Source organism: Rattus rattus, chromosome 6, assembly GCF_011064425.1.
Source record: "Rattus rattus isolate New Zealand chromosome 6, Rrattus_CSIRO_v1, whole genome shotgun sequence".
NCBI classification, from domain to species: domain Eukaryota; kingdom Metazoa; phylum Chordata; class Mammalia; order Rodentia; family Muridae; genus Rattus; species Rattus rattus.
The window spans coordinates 42067466-42073292 of NC_046159.1; positions in this window are offsets into that span (position 1 = coordinate 42067466).

Consider the following 5827-nt stretch of genomic DNA (forward strand, 5'->3'; position numbering starts at 1 on the left):
GCAGAATGGCCATTTTTATATTAATCCTGCCAATCCATGAGCATGGGAGATCTTTCCATCTTCGAGGTCTTCTTCAATTTCTTTTCTTCAGAGTCTTGAAAGTTCTTGTACAAATCTTTACTTTGCTTGGTTAAGTCACACCGGTACTTTTATATTATTTGGGTCCTATTATGAAGGGTGTCGTTTCCCTAATTTCTTTCTAGGCTTGTTTCTCTTTGTGTAGAGGAAGGCTACTGATTTATTTGAGTTAATTTTATACCCAGCCACTTTGCTGAAGTTGTTTATCAGCTTTAGTAGTTCTCTGGTGGAACTTTTGGGATCACTTAAATATACTATCATATCATCTGCAAATAGTGATATTTTGACTTCTTCTTTCGATCTGTATCCTTGACCTCCTTTTTGTTGTCTGATTGCTCTGGCTAGAACTCAAGAACTATATTGAATAAGTAGGAGAGTGGGGCAGCCTTGTCTAGTCCCTGATTTTAGACAAGTCTTTAAATTAACACCAGCAGAAACCAAGGCAAATTCTTAGCTCTTATTTTGTAAAGCATCCACTTTGCAATCCACCGTTCCATGTAGGCAAAATAGCAGTGGGTCTGGTACAAATTATTCATTCACCCCGAGAAGCTTCTGGCCATGAAAATGCTACAACTGTCAACAAGGATGTGTATCTTCCACAGTATTTACCAAAAAAAAAGTTTCCAAGAAGAAATGTGAGGACATGCCTCAGCTGATCTCATCTTATAGGTATCTCCACATGCTGACAGTGTTCCTTTTCACACAAGGTTCGAAGCTCACTGGGAAGTTTTAGTGAAGTGCCCAGAGAAGCTCTGCTATGTACACAAGTGTCTACCTCTTCAGCACAATTGTTCAAACATTCCAGTGCTTTCTGTGATTTCTCAAGAACAGAGGTTTTTGCATCTGAAGCATATGAAAGCAAGCAACACTTGTGATTCACAGAGGAATTTCCATATTTTATCAAAGGATGATACTAATGCCAGGAGGACTCTCCAGGGAGGCAGAAGAGTTAAGTGCTAGACAATGGATGTCAGGGGGCAGCATATAACTTTTCTCTGGTGACTGTGCCCCAGGTGAACACAATTGACAAGATATTTGTGGGAGAAGGTTCTGCGCTGCTTGTTCCTGAGGCCCCTGAAGGCCTCCACAGACAAGGAAGATATTCTTGGGGTCACAGATGGTTTTTCAGGAAGGCAGGACAAACCCAGACCCAGCCAACTGTGTGCTTTCACTTTTATTATAAAATATATTTCTATACCATATTCTATCACAAAAGTATAAAAATTATATAAGAATTAGTAATAGGAAACAATTAACTCCATATTTTCTTTCTTATTCAATCCCATTACCTACACTTAGTTCTTCCTCATCCCCTAATATTTAGCCTTTTCTGTTCTCTTTTCAACACGTGACACAAAATTCACATGTCCTCAACTTTTACATATAGACATATATTATTGACTAGATTTCTGATAATGGAAAATATATATGTTTTCCTTCTGTAGTCTCCTATATAATCATTCCTTATTCCAATACTGCTTAAACCTATTCTCCAACATGTTTTAACTCTTTTATCTTTTCCTAAACAGACCTTCACAATGACAACACCAGTTGACAAGACAATATGGATGATCTAAATCTCATAAGTCCATTCTCGTATATGAAGAGCTATAAGCAATTAATGATTGCTGTGAAAGAGAGAATGAGAATTTTACAAGAAGGAAGCTCTTACTAAATTTTCCCAACCTAGGTGCTCAATCACATATATATATATAAATATGAGCAATATTGCCTAACCAGGTGCTATATGTGAATGCATGAGTCTGTGTGCAGTAATAATAATTAAAGAAGGTTTAAAGGAATTGACAGGAAGTAGTGGAAAATATAGTGTTTTTTGAAGTGGGAAGAGAAAGGGGTAGAAATGATGTAAATATAGGGCTACATCTATGGAGTCGTTCTTTTCCCAAAGAAAGTCCCCAAAGCTCACAGGCTGGAAGGAGGGACACATTTAGATTGAACACGTGCAGTGTATAGAACCATTGTCCCTCTTCTCTACACCTCAACTGCTCAGTCTAAAGTTATAATTTCACTGGTAAAATATTACTCCTGTGCATCCTCCCCTAGCTCAAACTGAGTTTTTGTTATTTTTTGTTTCACATTTCATGCAGCAGCAAAGATTATTTTGTCCTGTTCCTTGACTACTTCTAACCAGTGCTCTAAATCATTTTGCATGTGATGTGCTTGTACCTGTGGTTCTCAGGTTCTTCATGTCTTGTTCAAAGAATTGAAAACACACACACACACACACACACACACACACACACACACACACACACACACACACACAACGCTATCTCCTGAGTCTGGTTTCTCAGGATGTTAATGCTATAATTTCATAATTAGTTTTCCAAGATTACTTCAGGTTGGTGTCTGGGTGTGTGCATGTGCGCACTTGTGTGTGCGTAATTGTGTGTGTGTGTGTGTGTGTGTGTGTGTGTGTGTGTGTGTGTTAGCCACAGCTATAACTCCGCTACTCAAAAAAGTTTTAGATGACTCAACAGAAACATTACAACACTTCTAATCCGATATATGGGAAAAAAATGACATATTTTTAGAACACAAAATTTTATCTGATCCCTATACAAAAATGTCATGTTGATCTGATTTTGTATATAAGAATGCTGACTGCTTTTGCAGAGATGCAGGGTTTGATTCAAAGCATACGTAAAACTGCTAGTAACTGTCTGTAACTCCAATCCCAGTGTATCTGAGCCTCTCTTTTGGCCTCTGAAAGCATTGTTCTCATTGGTATAAAAATATATATGCTGTCCAAACACAAAAAAAAACCACAAATTGATATGAGGAACAGATATTTTTATTTCGGAATCTAGAGTCCATTTTACTGAAAGGGCGATTTATATCCTGGCAAAGAAATATTCTTATCAGTTGGATACCCCAGAAGGAGCAGTTGGGGAAATCTGTTTTCTCACTTCTGCTTTCCTGAGTGGTATATGTCATGTTTTGAATGTCTGTGGAAGATAACCAGTAACCCTGACAACAGTTATAGGTTGCAGTGTCTTCAGGCTGCAGGCTGCTTATCTTGAGAGAAAATTGTGTTCCTGATCCACTGCCACTGAACCTTGATGAAATCCCACTTACCAAGTTGGGTGCAGTATATATCAAGATCTAAGGGGGTTTCCCAGTTTTCTGCTGAAACCATAATTAACTTTTGCCAATGTACTGGCTTGCCTGGCATGTACTGATGACACTTTCTCCCAGCGATGCAGACAGGGAGACTGGAGTCTGGGTCATCCTAATGTCACATTTGGTACCTAAGGTTTGAAGATCAAAAATAAATTCTGTTAAAATTTATCCGCTAGAAGAGAACTATCATGGAGTTCAGAGAGCACTGACCACATTCTTATGAATGAATTTTCAATGATTTCTTCTTTCCCTATAAGCCAGAACAGCAGAAACCCCAGAAGTTGAGTGAAAGATGTCGTCTCTGTTTGTGACCTGTTTGAGCCTGATTCTAGCACAGGGTGTGAACTGAATATGAAGAAGTTCCTCAAGTCAGTGGGCTGTGTTCTGGGCACAGGCAAATCAGCAAAGGCAGGGCACAGTCTCAGGACTGGTGAAGTTAGTGTCTCATTTCAGACCTCTGGTCCTCTTTGTATCCGATCAGATGGGAAATACAAGTTTGTCAGGAATGTGCTTCTCTTTGAACAACAAATAATAGCACCGGTATATGAGTTGCACTTTATTTAGACTGTCCTGTTCAATGTAGAATTTCATTGTAATGTTTTCTTCCATGGAAGGGCTTGACAGATATGGTATATTAATAATTATGTTACATGAATAATTTGGTATATTAATGGTATATTAACAATTGTATTACAGTACATTAATAATTACAGGTTTTTTATAGGTAGCTGTAGATGTTATTGAGGCCATGCAGCTTTGTTGCTTTTTGCTTCTGTTTATTTGTAATACTGAATTGCAATTACATCATTTTTCCATTACAGTTCCTCTATCCAAAGTCTCACAAGTACCACTCTCTGCTCTCTTTTAAATTGGGTCCATTCAAATTTTGTGTGTGTAAGCTCTCGGGAATGACTATTGGGTTTTTACCCACTCTTAATAAAAGTTTCTAACTTTAAGGACTAGGAGTTTCTTCTTGAACTGATCATTATGTTCTCCAATGTACAATTGTTCGTAAGCTTCCACATGCAAGGGTCACCATATTTTTCCAGATATTAATAGGGCATCCGTTTTTGTTTAGTGTTTTTGTTTAGTGGAGAGGAGCACAAATTGTGTGGTGAGAGAAAAACATGAACATGAGAGTAAAAGCAACCCATGGGGAGGTATAGCCATAATGGTGTGCACAGTATATCCCCACTGAGAGTAAAGATAGGATGAATTTAGTGTGAGTTTTTATGAAGAGTTGAATGGGAAGAGTTTTACATGTACAAGCAAACATTTTGAAGAAGAAAGAGACTAAGCTGGGTGAGAATGACATGATATCTAGGTTTAAAAATGATGATAGACATGGGAGAGATGTCAGAAAGCATCGGTAGGCAGATATGTAAAGAAATTGATTGATCTGAAAAATCAATCAAAAGAGTGGTTCAGAAATATGTGGTCATAATGTTCACATTCAGAAATAAAACAATAATTCTGCAATAGAGATAAAAATGTACATGCTACTCTAATTTTATCCATTAATAAGTATATATTTCATGTACTTACACCATATTGTAGTCTATCAAAATGGTAATTTATTTCACAGTTCACTACAACATCTATATAAAATACAGTTGATGGTATATCAAATGTTTTACTTTTGGACACAGCAGTGAATATTACTGAAAAATATAATTAAGTTTTTTAACGATTTGGTTTTAGTCTTACCTGTATGTGCAAAAGATGTGTGTCTATTGCCCACCAAAGTCAGAAGAGGGTGTTTGGTCTTCTAGAACTGTACTGGTTTCAACCCATCATACTGACATTATTTCTTCTATGGAATTCAGGTTTCCTTATTTGGAAACACTTTATGATGCTAACAAGCACTCTACATCCATCCAAATTATAAAGAATTCTATGACACAGCTGCATAAGCTCTATACTTGACTCTACTCCATAAAAGGAAGAGAGAGAAGGTTTGACAGCTGATCTCCTAAACAGGAGAGATCACTGTTAAGGGCCAGACTCCTAGAATAGGCTTTTCTCCATCTGCTACACAAAGAATTTTCAGGATGTCTAGTCTTCACTGACTAAATCTGAGTATGAAATGTGTCTAGATCACTCTCACAGAAGAGGGCAGGAACAATCAGAAAATGGTGGGTGAAGTGATCAGAAACTGTAAATGTCTCATGTCCCTATTGTTACAGTTATTGGAAGGTGAAAGACTGAATTTGACTAAGTAGACAAGTATTATTGTTTCTCCTAATGGAGAGATTGATAAAAAAAAGTACAGAGTTGAGTCTTCATCCAAGTGGAGCCCAGACAACAGTTAATGGCAAATTGTTTTGTGCTCAGCAAGAGATAATGAACCAAACTGAGACTACATCTTCCTGTGAATGAAAGGCAGCATTAGGAAGTATTCTACAATCTATCACAAATGAATATTCCAGAACACACATATATGCAATCCATATTTTCCTACTAAGAAGTTAGAAAATATTAGGCAGGTATGTAACTTAACTGATGCACTTCTTGCCCACAGTGGAAGGAACTGTGGGTTAGAGCCCCTATCACTGAGTGAACTACTCCTGTTGGTACAATCCACTAGTTCTAGCCTTTAAATTAG